Genomic DNA, 16,156 nt, shown 5'->3' on the forward strand with positions numbered 1-16,156 from the left:
CGCTGTCCAGCAGCAGCTCAGCTCCAGGTTCCCGCTTAGGACTCATAACTGCTTGATTTTATAGACAGTGTTCTGGGTGGTTATGCCTCCTGGTCTGTGATGGGGCCATCACCACCACTGGCTTGGCCCGGTGCCTGGGGCCTTCAAGGCTGTTAGGGAAGGGGTAACATCTCTGGTGCCCAGGAGCCTTGAGGGAGGGGAAAAAGAAATCTGTTTGGTTTTTCTGCTTTGTTCACAGGACATTCAGGGCCTGATAATGAGGGAAAGCAAACGAATACGTGACCCCTTGGTCAGAAAGAATACCTGCTTGCCTTATAAAACAGTGTTAGTTATGCTAATGGCATTACCAGGGTTCAGGAGCAGGGAGTACTGGTCACAAATGCTGAAGTGGACTGAACATGCCAAAGCTGGTGTAAAGCATGCTGGATATTATGTGGCATTTTCTGAAAGGTTGTGAGGAGACAGACGAGCTCCCAGCTAGAGCTGTGGTGTCTTTCTGCCTCTCCTGCTGCCTCAAAACCCTGTGGGCCCAGCTATGTAGTCCTTTCTCCATATATACCCACCACCACTCTGCACCCCATTTAAGAACCTATCCACAGCCTAAAGTTCCTGTTGGAACAACCAAGAATGGTTGTGGACTTATGGAAACCTCCATCCAAGCCCTTAAAGCCTTCCTTTTCTTCCCAGTGACTTGGTTTCTTACCCCAGGTACGCAACATGGTTTGCTGCACTGTTTGTGGTTGACTGTGTCTGGAAAGTCCTACCTGTGTTTTTTGCCTGTGACAAGCCAAGTTGCTAGGATTTTTCAATAGCAAAAATCAAAGCTCAAAGTCTGCACTATCTAGTTCGGTTGTAGTGTCTTGAATTTCCTTTCCCTTAGCCAGCTTCCATTAGCAGCTCTGATGCAAACTGGGAAATGAAGGTTTAGCTGGTAAGAGGAGTAAGAGGGCAAAAGCCTGCGTGGGAGAATAGAAGGAGGCAGTCTGGCCCCACTGTGGGACAGGAGAGGTTCTGCCACCACTGGTTCTGGAAATGTAATTACATGTCCAAGATTTACAAGACCAAACCCTAACATGGAAGATGTTGATCCCAGAAAATGAGGTGGAAACTGAGAAAGGTTAACAGCCAAGTCAAGCAAACTGTTAATCTCTGGAAAACACTTTTCTGAAGTTATTATCATGGAATCATAGAATGGTTTGGGTTGGAAGGGAGCTTAAAGATCATCTATTTCCAGCCCCCCTGCCATGGGCAGGGACACCTTCCATTAGACCAGGTTGCTCAAAGTCCCATCCAGCCTGGCCTTCAACAGTCCCAGGGATGGGGCATCCACAGCTGCTCTGGGCGACATGTTCCATTCCAGTGCCTCACTGCCCTCGCAGTAAAGAATTTCTTCCTCATATCTAATCTAAATCTACCCTCTTTAAAGCTGTTCACACTTGTCCTATCACTACATGCCCTTGAAAAAAGTCCCTCTCTGGCTTTTTTATAGGCTGCCTTTAGGTACTGACTGGCTGCTATAAGGTCTCCTCAGAGCCTTCTCCAGGCTGAACAACCCCAACTCTCTCAGCCTGTCTCCATAGCAGAGGTGCTCCAGTCCCCTGATCATCTTTGTGGCCCTCCTCTGGACTCACTCCAGCAGGTCCATGACTTTCTTGTACTGGGGGCCCCAGAGCTGAATGCAGCACTCCAGGTGGGGTCTCATGAGAGCAGAGAGAGGGGGAGAATCACCTCCCTCAGCCTGCTGGCCATGTTTCTTGTGATGCAGCCCAGGGTACAGTTGGCTTTCTGGCCAGCAAGCGCACATTGCAATGTGCCACAAGGTCACATTGAGCTTTTCATCAACCAACACCCCCAAGTCTTTGTCCTCAGGACTGCTCCCAACCCATTCTCTGCTCACCCCATATCCATGTTTGGGATTGCCCCAACCCACATGCAGGATTAGTTAAGAAATACATGAAAAGAAACACATTTTTTGATCATGTCTTTGTTAAAGTGGTAAAGAGCATTAGGATGCTGAGAAACATCAGTAGGTGACCAGCCTATTAGGGGGAAACATAGCCCTTTCTAAAATGTTACATTGTGAGGAAGTGGAAAAGTTTCTGCACCTGCAGCTGGGACCTTCAACCCGACTGTGAGTCCAATGACAGCCTTCCCTCTTTTAGTCTCTAACCACTCATATAAAACTTCATTAGTACAAATGTGGCATTCAGGAAAACAGGTTTAACTCCAAGCCTGATTTTTATACCCTGTGGTTACCCAAACCAGCCTCATTTTGTTCTGCAGTCCATTATAGATGTGAAGGAGAAGTTTGTTCCTTTTGCTATCTCTCATCTGTGACCATTTGCTTTGATTGTTTTTCCCTTTATTTCTCTCTTTGGTCTGACTTATAAACCCTAAAATGGATAAAGCCCTGATCTACGAAAGCATTATGATTATACAAATAGCCTAAAATGAGCTTGCAAAGCACAACAGGCCCTTAAGGCTGAGGAGAAGGTAAAAGCAGCAGAACAAAGATTTGCTGTTCATAAATCAGCAGCTGGGAAACGCCATATGTTGCAAAGAATTGGCATAGAATAGTCACCAGAGAATCACTCTGAAGTTGTCCCTCCCAGTTCTGACAGGGAGCAGAGAAGCTGTGTCCTACACTATGGGCCACAGTTCCCACTCATCTTCTCACCTCCATCTTTCAGCCATCCAATTCCAGCATTGTGCACAACACACAAAACTAACAAGGCTCTGGTCTGGAAATGGGTCGGATTCAAGCCTGCCAGAGGCAGTGTAGTGCTGCCTGGTCATGTAATGAATTGGTTGTGGGTTGCCTGAAATAAGGCGAGAGGAAGGAACATGAGTTGTTTGGTTGTTTGGCAACTGGAGACAGGTCATGCATGTAACTCATTGTAAAGCCATCCAAACCCCCAAATTCAGTTATATTTGTTTGCAGCTTTTGTGAATACGCAGCTTCCGTTAGTAATATCTGCATCATTGCAGCACTTTTCATGGATGTATCCTAAAAGCACCATGTAACACCACAAAAAACTGAACATGCAGGCATAAAAATACACCATATGATGAGTTTTCATTTGTTGCAAATTCTTCTGCCTCTTGTGCTATTCCTACTCTTAAGTTCTATTGATCAATAAATTAACTCAAAGAAGGAAGTGGGTAATTGCATTGCTGCATTAAAAAAAAACTTCAACAGATTTTCATTGCCATAAATGGGACAATGTAGATTACAAGCTAGCTATAAGAAATTACATGCAATGTTTTTGTGGCAACTAGAGTGAAGCTGACTAGGGGAAGACTATCCATTAACTGACTTTTTAAGAAGACATAAACTCCAGCTTCTATTTCCAGTTTAGTTTTCTGGGGGCTGGGATGTAGAGGGTTTATTTTTTCCTGCTATCTTCAGATCTATGAGAATTTTGTTTTCATTTATTTTTATTACCAAACAAAATGAGCTATGCATAAATAACTGATGAAACCAAGTTATCTGGAAGATTTCCAATTAGGATTAGTTTGTCATTAAATAAACCAAATGTTAAGGATTTTTACTGGTGCTTCAACAGAGGACAGCTTGGATGGAAGAACTACACATCAGCTGCTATGTGAACATGTTCACTTTTAAAAAACTGAAGTTCCTCACACTTCCAGAATGGATTATTAGTTCACCTGGTGCAGCTTCTCTGCAATAATGACTGATCTTGAACACATGGCAGGAAAATGTAAAATATGCAAAATACTTCAAAAATACACCAAAGGAAGGAAAATTGTGGCAAAGCCTGTACAGTTAGATTAGTCCTCTGGAGTTCAGTGAAGCCACCTACATATATACAGTTAAGTACCCTGTTGAGGTTAAGCATATTGAAGTTAAAGTGAAATTCTAGAACAACTAAAATTCTAGGGAATTTTGCTACGGACTGGGATAAAGTGTTGTTTCCCTTAGACCAGTCAGAAATAATTTGAGAATGTTGTAGAAGAAAAGGCAGTATGATTTGTGGCTACAGAGAGAAAAAAATGTAAAAACGGAGCAAATTTCAGTCCTGGAACATGGTGAAGTGAACAGAGCTCCAAAAGCAACAATAAATGGTCAAAAAAGGGAAGAAAAAGATACCGATACTGAGTGTGCTCATTTCATTTCAGTCAATAGCAATGCATGATTTCTAGTTTTGCAGTCATGCACTTGCAAAACAGCAGCCACAGTACAGGCATGGGCCTAAGAGTTCAGTAAAGGTCCTGTTTTGCATTTGCCGAACAAGGAGCAGAAAAAAGGGGGCACAGTGGCTTGCTTGCCTAGTACTCTTCCCATGCATACACTCTTCCTGGATCCTAATTGAAGGATGCTCCCTTGAGACACATTGCCTCTGTGATCTGGTTAACTCCAGCAAGCCCTAGTCATGTTTAAATTACAGCAGTTGTCAGACTGTCTCTTGAAAATTGTGGCTACTTGTGCTATATGGGGGCGGGGAAAAGATGTCTTTTTTATATATCCTACCTGACAAGTCCATTGATTATCTCCTATTTCTTATGTTTGAGTAAAACAGAATAATGGTTCCCTAATCAGGGTTCACAATTCCCATAGGTTTTACAGGAAGTTAGGGTTTCTATTGTAGAGTCAGACACAAAATACAGAAATGGACAATTACCTGAATTAGTGAATCATCTAATAAAACCTAGAACCTGGTGGTCTGACTCATCTTTTCAGAGCATATGGATTATACTTCTGGGACACCTTGATTTATTTGTTATCAGCTCCATTCATAAAAATATTTGTACCAAAATTCTAAACACTTATAGAACAAGAGATTTATTCGTGGACAGCAGATTAAATTTTGAAGAAACTTTGCATATTAACCAAGAATTGCATGACTGAATGTTTAGAACTTGGCTTGATCTTGACCTCATTTTTTTCCTTAAATCACTAAGTCCTTCAGCTGTGCAGAGGGATTGCCAAAATATCCAAAGCAGTATCTTCATGTAGGGAGCATGGAATCTCCTGAGTTCAAAAGAAGAGCCTTAGTTATGGTCACTTTCAAGCAGATTGCTTGCTTTCTTTTATGACATTGCCATTTTAGTGACTAAATGTTACAGAGACACCATTAACTGAAGTTCTGTGGAGCTGGGTATATGTACCTTAACTGCCTAGTTTTCCTGTAAGGAAATGATGATAAATTACTTGAACAAGACAAAGACTCAGAAACTTGGAAAATAATTGACAGCTTGGGTTGGACTCATTGCAAACTCGGGTGCTTTACTGTGGAAAACAACGGCAAACCATGTAATTCTGATTGACTAGGAAGTACTAGTTCCAGCTAGGATAAAGGATTAGCATGTCCTTCCTGGAGAGGGAGATGGAGAGCAGGCAAGGAAGACAGCAGAGAAAGTTTTAGACATTATCAAACTTCAGAAGGAAGTTAAAATGCAAGTCATGGGGTTTGTTGTTAGTAAGTAGACAACTGAATTGCATCCAAAGCAGACAGCAGTTTGAACAGTGCCTGTGCGTGCTTCACTCAAACCAGCCTGAGGCGTTTCCTAGCTTACATTGACACTCTGTGAAGTCATGTGATATATATACTACAATGTTGCCATTGTTTAAGAGACATGAGTTGAAGGCCAACTCTGTAACTCTCATTTCTGAAGTAGCATTTATTCACACTGGTGGTTGCACAGAAGACAGTGTGTTAAATGCTCTTTCAAGTAACATTTCAGCAGATGAGCCTTTCTATTCAAGTCAATTAAATAAAAACAATATGCTTCGTTTAAATTCATGAGAATTCATTTAATTAAAAATGCAAACTACATTTTTTCTATTACGGACCATGCATTCAATTATGCTCAGCAATTCAGTGAAAACCTGCAAGATGACCTTAGTCAATATTTGATGAGTTTAAGCCCAATTTTAAGTTTAGCTATAAAGGTGAGTTTAAGATTCAATGTAATTTGACTGGAATGCAAGAACGGAGAATCAGTTGTTGGTTGTTCATTAATTCTTGAAAAGCAAGATTAGAAGAAAGTATTTTGATTCGAATCAATTCTGTCATCTTATTTTCAAGTATCTGGATTTTGATTTCTTTTTTTTCCTCACTACAGTGGAAGGAAATACATTCAATCAAGGAAATTTCATTCTAGATTAAGTACAAAAGCACTGAGGTTCACCACTGCAAATCAGGCTGACAGTTTTGAAAATCTGAGCACTCTGTATTGCAACAACTTTATCATTATATTAGAAAACAATTAAATATCCTTGAAATTTCTGCACTGAGACCTGGAAAGCAGGGTCTGTAAAACTAATCATAAAAGCGAACACAGTTTGGGTCAGACACAAACATAAATATTTGTGCTTGGGGAATATATAAAGGGGGAAAAATCAGCCAATGTACCCAACAGTACATAGGGAATAAGTGAAATTGCTATAGCTCAGGGACCCCTTAATCCTGTATTGTAGGCCATAACATTTCCTTTAGAGTATTCAGGACTTGTGTCAAGAATATGTGAGACTGTGGAAGGGATGGGTATGGAATTAATTAAATTTTTCTGGCTAGCTTCATAGGCTTAAACCCAAAAATTAAATTTTCCTTTTAACGGTAATGAGTTATAAATTCCTCAATACAGAAAGAGATGGTCAGAATTTAATTGCCTCACAATTCTCCTTTTTTCATTTTTTTTTTCCAAAGAATTGCACTGTACTTTCTATCACAAGCTGTATCTCATTTACTTTTCTGCTCTTTCAGATGCCTGCAGGGTATATCTAGAACTTCACTTAAAGCTATATTGTTTTACTCTGCAAGGAAGAGTCATGACTGTTCACTGACAACACATCTCCCATTCATTTTGAAGAAAGTAAGCTTCAGTCCATTATCTTTCATCTAATAATTCTCTCTTTTTCTTGCTATTTCTTATAATAGCGACCAAAGAACCAGGCAGTAAAAGATTACAGTTAAAAGAAAAAGTTAAAAGATTCCTTTTAAAGTCATGAACAGAGCTCTGTGTGTGCATGTGTGATAAAAAGAAATTATGCATTTTTAACAAAAAAAAAAAAGAAAATTCCTAATGACAAAGTCTTCCTAGATTTATCAGATGAGATCAGTTACGCCATATTTTATACTGATTAATGAAAATCCAATTCTGGCACTGGAGAGGTAATTACCACACCTGGCACCTGCCAAATATCCTATGTAGAATATCAGACATGCTTAATTTTAACTGCATACTGTTTTTATCAAGGATAATCATGGTTAGTTCTTACAACTGGTGCTTCCTCCTCTTGAACAGCTGCAACTTAAGTATTTAAACTGTGTGTAGGAGATGGAGGGCTGGGGGCAGAAGGTCATTGTATGTGTAGGTAGTCGTACATGAGAATCCAGAATGTAGTCACCTCTGCAGATGGCAATGCTAACTTGCTATCAATATCTTAACAATGCATTTCAAGTGGCTTTTGGTGGAAGCTTTCTTGGTTTGTATTTGGCACTACTTAAAAGGAGCTTTGTTCATGATGGTCCTTTTGGTGTTGTCTTTTTTAACTCAGCAAGTGTACTCTGCCATCACATAGAGCTGTTCTAGAAGCCAATCTAATATTCTGTGGAATAGTACTTGACAAGCAGTAGGAAAGATTGAGGTTAAATGCTAGATGTTAATGATTTTAGATTTCCTCCTCTGGCCCTACTCAATCACTCATGCATAGCATATCTGACAAGTGTCCTGTCTTCATGAATGCTCTATGATCCTATCACAGAGTTTGCATCATTTGCAAAAACGTAGAGTCAGAGCAGAACCCTCTCCAGAAGCAATAGTGAAGGGTTCCAGAATTTTAAAGTTCTACTGAGTGTTATTTCTATGAAGAACTAATTTTTATTATTAACTAATGTGTTTCTTATGCATTTGAAAACTATAAGCCCTTTAAAAAAACCAAAACTTTAAAAATATTAGACTTTCTCCCAAATAAGAAACATACTTCCTTTCAAAGTCCTAAATCTCAAAAACATCTTGTCAAATTAATTTCCAACTTTTCTTGGGGAAATGCATCTTGGGTCAGAGACTGCACATGAGAAAAAATGAACAATGGAATTTTTTTAAAGGTGGCACAGTCAACATCAGGCTTGCCATGAAAAACAATTACTAATCTCTGCTGAGAGGTTAACTGCAGAATTTTCAGTCCAGCTGTGGACTCCATGAAGCTGTGTTCCCCTTCAGTTTGGTTTTGTAAATGGGTAGTTTTAATCATAATTTATAGTCTAAAAGACCAAGGCAGAGCCATGCAGATGCAAGCTGGCAATTAAGAGTGGAAGTTTTCTTGTCATGGATTTCCCTGTGGTACCCAAAGGCTTGCTCTTGATTTCTGTGCTGCTGCCGAAGGGACACAGGCAGCACACAGGGTCTTGAAGCAGTGGAGACGTGCCAGAAGCAATGGGCATGGCTGCCATCAGCCTCTCCTTGAAGGCCTGTGCAGACCCAGACAAGCTTCTCTGCTAAAAGGCCATCATGGGAACAGCTGGTTAGACTTAAGAGCAATTTTCACAAGTGAAGTAACTGGTGGAGACAACAGTGGGAGGGTCTGGAGTTATACATGTACTAAATTACTTGATTTGTAAAGTCAATGAACACATCCCATCCTTCTTCACTTCATTTTCTGTCTTTGAAAACTGGTGCACATCTTTATTCATTTGTGCCTGATGAAGGATTTAAGATCCTGATTCTATTTAACAGCTGGGCACTTTTCTAAATGGGCACATTTCTAAAACAGACATGACTGACACTCACTTCAAGGTCTATTTACATTTACTGGAGAGGTGAACTGTTATCTTGCATATGGTAACTTGATACGGTTGTTTGACTGAGACTACAAGTTTGGCTGACGAAGCAAATAAAGTTGATGCAATGACTGCTGTTTGGCATTTGACTTGGCGCTCATAATGTTTTGATTAAAAAGTGAGAGAAATTCAAAATCCCCATGGTTTGGATGAAACCCCAGCTAACTGTAATTGTGCACAAATAAATGCCTGTGTACTGAAAGGTGATGTGGCTATTGGCCTTTCACTGCTTAACAGAGATTTTGTGTCTAGAAGAGCTGCTATTGAAGTTTGCAGGGTCTGGTGCATATTGCAGGGGAAGCATCAGCCAAGCAGAGTGGTCCGTGCTGCAAATCATCAGTACCCAGTGATATATCTTTAGTTGACAAAGAGATACAGGATTAAGCCACTTTGATGGCAGTCACTGCCCTGTCTAAACCGTAGTCAGGAGAGTCTCAAGGAAGGTGCTGGCATCCAAGCAGCTGGAGAGCATTCTTTTTAAATATTAGTGTGGGTCGATTTGAAAGACTTCACCTCCGAGGGCTTAGCTGCTGACAGACCTGGTTTACACAGAGAAGCTCACCATCTACTCTTAAAATGCCTGTTGGAAGCATAAAACTTGCAGTACAGCTGACCAAGGTGGTGGTGGTGGGATTCCAAATTCACCATGCCTACCAGAACACAGCAAGTGCTGAAGGGAAGAGAAGGCAGCTTTCCACTAGGCTGTTCTGTCATGTTGATGAGAAGAAATCTAAGGAAATCTGGAGGAGGGGGGAAAGAAGCCCTGCTTACCTCTCCTTACATGACTGGTAAGGCCACTCTCCCCCATAGCAGACCGGCTAACCAAACCTCGTCCCAGCATCTGGTGTGCAAGTTGCTTTGCTATAGCCCAGGAATCTAGTTACGAATGTAAATGTGGCACTCATTCAGTCAGGTCCTATAGCCTGTGTAATATAAGAGGTTCATATCGTTGACCATAATAGTTCTTTCTGCTCCTATTTATTTGTCTCCTTTAAACCAATTTTTCTATCATCTTTCTTCTGTCCCTAGGGCACCAACTGATTCCATGAATGACCATTTATTTATTTTAGGACCTTGGAATGCCGTATATAATCTTGGACACTCTATAACTTAATACTGAGCTGGCTACTTAGTGAGGACCCTGTCATATCTTTTTGTTATTTGCTGATTTTCATTTGTTTCCCCTCTCTTTTAAAATTTGATCTCCAGCTGTCAAAAAAGACCCCCAATATCTGATGAGCTCTTTCTTGACACTACAATGCAGAAGTATGAGAAACAATGTGAAGAGTAAACTATTAATATCATATTGAAAAGTGTTTACATGTTTATTTCTAAACACAGTAGTGCTCTTAATTTTTCTCTGTAATTATATCAGTAATGCAGTTTATTTTGAGAGTGCAGTTCTGGCACTGTGCTCATGCTCTACTGTAGTAATGTCCCTTAGAGTAGCGTGTTTTGCTTTTTGTTGTCTAACTTACTGCATTTTCATTATTTTCTTCAAAGAAAGCATGTGGTAACAGAACTTGCTGCTGAAATACTTTGAAAAGTATTTCCAACTGATCAAGCTGATCTTTTGATAGAATACTGGCACAATAGAATTGAATCTGAAGAATTCTGGCTCAGTGCCTTTACTGGGATAAAGAATGGGTGGTGACTGCTGAAGTGAATAAGCAAAGCTGGGGTTTGAAGGGTTACATTCGGTCACATTTACTCATAGTATCATGTAATATTACATTGTTCTGTAATATTATACTGTTTAACATGCTCATTAATTAGCTGGGTGGTGGGGCAGAGTGTACCCCCAGCAAGCTTGCAGGTGACGCCAAGCAGGGAGGAGGGGCTGAGGGTCCTGCTGGCACCCAGAGGGAGCTGGGCAGGCTGGATGTATGGGCTGACTGGAACCTCGTGCAGTTCAGCAAGGGGAAGCACAAAGTCCTGCAGATGGGCAGGAACAACCCCCGGCACCAGTACGCGCTGGGGGCTGCCCAACTGGAAAGCAGCTCAGCAGAAAAGGCCCTGGGGGTCCTGGTGGGCACCAAGGTGAACACAGGCCAGCAGTGTGGCCTTGCTGCAAAGAAGACCAAGAGTGTCCTGGGCTGCACAAGGAGGAGGGTTGCCAGCAGGTCAGAGGAGGTCATCCTGCTGCGCTACTCAGCACTGGTGAGGCCACACCTGGAGCGCTGGGTCCAGTGCTGGGCTCCCCAGCACAAGGCAGACATGGACCTGCGGGAGAGAGTCCCACGAAGGACCACAAAGGTGACAAAGGGACCGGAGCGTCTCTCACATGAGGAAAGGCTGAGAGAGCTGGTGCTGTTCAGCCTGGAGAAGAGAAGGCTCAGGGGGACCTCACCAGTGTATATAAATACCTGCAGGGAGGGTGCGAAGACACAGCCAGGCTCTTTTCAGTGGTGCCCAGTGCCAGGGCCAGAGGCAATGGGCACCCAGGAAACACTGGAGGTCCCCTCTGAACACTAGGAAACACTTTTTGACTGCAGATTGCTGAAGGGGGCTGTGGGGTCTCCATTGTTGGAGGTATCCCTTCTGTGATTTTGTGATATATTACGCCAAGGCAGAATGTAAGGATTATATTGAAGAGCTGCTACTGAATATTTTGAGTTGTTTCAATACCTTTTATATGATTAAAGGTTTCTGTGTTAATTTAATTGGATAATTTTCTATCTGACCTGAAAAGCAGTGTAGATAGTGACTCTATTTATCCACATGATATCTGGCACTTCTGATTTGATACAGGTCTGCAAATCAGTACAGACTAGTAAGAATGTACAAGTCTCCCTTTGCTTGACCTATGAGAAATTAACTGTACATCTGCATTTTGTCAGGTTTGTATCTAAGGCCAAAGTGCCACATTTTAAAGGAAATTTTGTGCTTCTGGGAAAAAAGAGAAAGTTTGAAAGGCAAGGAGGGTGAAGAGAGAGAAGGAAGAATAAATCAACCAAGCAGTGAAGTCCAGTATTTAACCATAGGTTATGGAGATCTTCAGTAGATTACTCTTCTTGAATCTAGCCAGACTATTATCTGACATAAAGTTAACAACTGTGTGTGAAAGTCTTGGTGGATCAGCTTAGTTCATAATTGATATTATTTCACTCAGTACTTGCAATCAGGAGTAAATGGCATTCTCATTTTCTGACACAGTAAGAAGATGGTGGACGGAAAAGCAATGCAGACAAACTGAGAAATCCCTTCAGGTCAGTGGTGTGATACTCCATCAAGAGTATGGAGGGACATGTAACCACGTGCCTTTTGGTTTTGTATTGTCTTTCATAGTGGATCCTGACTGTCTCATTACGCCCTTCTGCTACTCCACTGTGTACTAGGAAATGTTATATTATCACAGTAAGGGCATTGCTTCCAAACTTTAAATTAAACAGAGAATGCATACGATTGCATATTTTCCTTTCACTTTTACTGCTGATACTTGTTTTTAAAGAAGTGCTTTCCATCAATGTTCAGATTGTGCTGCTTTTCCTGTGGTGAAGTCATGATCTTGATTTTACATCATCATAGTCTGTTGCCTTGGAAATGGCTAATGGTAAAGTTCAGATTTTGTACTCCCACACAACAGCAATTTGAAGATAGATTGTATGGATTAAAATCTCATTTTCTTCATTTAACAGCCATGTTTTCTCCATTAAACCTTTTTAAGATGACCAAGAAAAATAGTGTTAAGACATAGATTTATAAGGAGCATTCAGACCTCAAACCTATCACAACATAAAAATTATCATTTAATTACTTTAGTTCCCAAGTTAAAACTGAGTTGCAATTTGTGTATTTTCTAAGTTCAGCTTGAAAGTAGTAACAGTATAGTTATGGTTTTTTGAGAGTCAGGTTCTTTCTAGGATTGCTCAGAGATTCTGGGTAATATTTTTCAAATTGCTTGGCAAAATTCTATTTAAAAAAAAAACAAAAAAACTCCATGCATTTTTATTTGAAACATTCTGTATCTAAGAAAATAGTGTGAAAAAAGAAACAGTAAAGAGTATCTTAATACTTTTATTTTTAAACAAACTAACCAAACTGTTAACTTTTCCATCTGATTTTTGTCCTTACAGTTGTAATCATATAGATTAAGACCTCACAAGAGCACTTTTTTCCCAAAATACAGCACAATTCATACCGATTAAGCACAGACCGATTTGTCACAAATGCACCCGTCATATTCCTCATTTAATCTGGATTTAAATATATGACTGTGGGAAAAGTACTGAGTAGCTTGGCCTACAGTACTTTTATTATGGTGACAGTCTTGTCTGGCAGCTTGATTCACCAACAGTGGAACTTAGTGGAGCTTTCAATCAAGCCTTTAGTCTCATCTTCAGGAAAAGAATTCAAGGTCTCTGCTTTCCAACTGCCTGAAAATGACAGGTGTTCAGCTGCAAGCTGCTTAGCTCAAATCCACTCTCTATAAAATGGAAGACGTGCAACCCGATAGCTAGGGTGATGTATATCTGCCCAGCTAATGAAGGGCTGATTATTCTTATCTCAGAGCAGTCTGCAGACCCAGGATTTTACTAGAATAATAACTATAGCTTGAATTTGAAGGTAACCATGGTGACTCTAGATGCCTCACTCTATTTATGAGCCAAGACTGCCTTATCCATAAATGGCCACCTTAGTGCACTTCCACAGCTCTGTCTCATTGGAATGCAATCTATTCTGCCATTAATTAGATTTTGAAAAGAACTGAAGGCTTTGGACAATGTTTACCACAGCAGTTCACCTCTTGCCTGGAATGGACTTCTGAGTTTCTCCACTTCTTAGATTCAGTGGCCTGTATGTCCTTCTAGATGTTATAACTCACAAATCTGAATTTCTGTAAGATCTGAATTTCTGCAAGTTTTGATTCCTTCATTCCTTGCATACGCGTTTCTTGCCTGTAAGGTGAGGAGCAAGGGGTGTTTGCTCTTGTCCTAGAAGAAAAATATTCACAAGCAGACTGTGTATTCATAACAGAATTGTCATGCCATGCACACTGCTTTACTTCATATCTGGATGGCACCTTCATGTGTCCATCAGGGCATGGTGTGAGGCACTTCTAATTAAACATTGTCGTGGTTTAACCCTGGCCTGGCGACCAGGCACCACGCAGCTGCTCGGTCACTCTCTGCCCCCCAGTGGGATGGGGGAGAGAATCGGAAGAGTAAAAATGAGAAAACTCATGGGTTGAGATAAACACATTTTAATGGATAAAGCAAAAGCCACACACACAAGCAAGGCAAAATAAGGAATTCATTCACCGCTTCCCACGGGCAGGCAGGTGCTCAGCCATCCCCAGGGAAGCCGGGCTCCGTCACGTGTAACGGTTACCTGGGAACACAAATGCCATCACCCTGAACATCCCCCCCCTTCCTGCTTCTTCCTGCAGCTAATATACTCAACATGATGCCACATGGTATGTAATGTGCCCCTGCCCAGCCCAGGTGATCTGCCCTGGCCATGTCCCTCTCACAATCTCCCACCCCACTCCAGCCCTCTTGCTGGCAGGGCCTGAGAAACTGAAAAGTCTTTGACCCAGTACACACACTACCCAGCAATAACCAAAAACATCAGTTTGTCATCAACACCGCTCCCACACCAAATCAAAAATATTTTTTTAGCATTGCACCAGCTGCTAAGAAGAAAATTAACTCTATTCCAGCCAAAACCAGGAGAAACATTTTATCTTACCAGCCTGGCAGAGAGAGGAGATCCATTTGCTGATAGCAGGTGATCCTTTCATGGCTGTGAAATTGTGGCAACCTCTGGTTATTCTTATATCAGATCACATAATTGAAAAATAATTCAGGCTGGAAGGGACCTCAAGAGGTCTCTAGTCCATCTTTCTGCTCAAAGCAGGGTCAACCATCTGAGGTCAGAAAGGATTGCTCAGGGCATTGTCCAGCTGGGGCTTGAAACCATCCCAGGACAGACACTGCAAAACCTCTCTGGGCAAGATCTGCCACTGCTTGACTGTCCTCATGGGGAAAAGTTCTTTCTTCAATCTGAACTGCTCGTTTCAACTCATGCCAGCTGTCTCTCATCTTCTTCCCATGCACCACTGGGAAGAACCTGGCTCCATCTTCCTATTTGATTGTTTACATGGCCCTAAGACGTCATATACATTTTATAATGGGCAAAGGAAAACAACCGTGTCAGAATCATAGTTCCAGAGTGGTAGCAGCAGGAGAACTCACACTTCTATCAGCTGATAAAATGAAAAAATATTTTGTCAAGCAGTATTACAGCATGCCATAAATTTTACTACTAGGCTTTTACTAACTCATGTTATCTGAAGACGATGTGGTCTGTAAGCTTCTCAATCATTTTTAGTCAACTTCAGGACTTTCAGTTATTTGTGTTGTTTCAAGACTGTGGACTGTGGACTTCAGCAACAAACCCATCACACTGCTGAAGAGACAGACACTAGTTTTCAAGACAGAAGAGTTATCAAGTATCAAGACTGATAATTTTGGATCTCCTTTAGACAAAAAATGAAAAATCAAACCCTGCTAGATAGCATTAGCCATCTCTAAGCAGGTGGAAGAGAAAGGCAATTTTCAGAGTTGTTTCCACAGGTTAAATACATTTTCTGAAAAACTCACTGTTGTGACTTGAAAGAGTAAGCAGCTACTAATGGGAGAGCTCACCTTCAGAATGAGCCAAGATCAGAGTTGCAGAGACAGAGAGAGCAGAAGACAGGAGGCTGTTTGCATCTAAGGATGGCATTTTCACCCCGGCAGGGAAGTGCTGCTTGCAGCTGCTCTGCTTGGCACTATCTGGGGTGGCAAGTGGCAAACTGGAGAAGTTGTAGCCAGAGATGTGCTAGGAACGAACATGAGTTTCTGAAACAACCTCTGCCACAGAAGTGGTGAGAGTAAAGGGCATCACCAACATTTAATACAGGATTTGATACGTTTCTAAAAGAAATTACCTGTTGTGATCCCTGTTACAGCAAAAGGCTAGACTCAATAACTTTGTAGGTTCATTTATCTGCCGTTTTCCTCTGCTCCTTTTTCTCCCAGTTTCTCTCTTAATTCCTTGTCTTAAACTTTTCAGGAAACTGGAACACTGTTGATTTCTCTGTTTCTTATTATCAACTGACAGAGATATTTAAGGGCAGGATGGAAAAGCATGAGAGAGTGGGAAAGCGTCCTGTAGAAAATGGGAAGGATGCCACAGCTGGCAAGTGTTATTTCTGAGGCATCCACTACAACACGGCCTGCCTGCCTTCCAGAGCTGAAAGAGAAGTTTTCACAATTTATCAGTCTCTGCTACTCTCTGGTTTGCTCTTTACAGAATGCAAAAATAGGACAGGGAAGCCTCACAGGTTACAGATTGGACTCAAATGG

Source organism: Falco cherrug, chromosome Z (genome assembly GCF_023634085.1).
Source record: "Falco cherrug isolate bFalChe1 chromosome Z, bFalChe1.pri, whole genome shotgun sequence".
In the NCBI taxonomy this organism is placed as follows: domain Eukaryota; kingdom Metazoa; phylum Chordata; class Aves; order Falconiformes; family Falconidae; genus Falco; species Falco cherrug.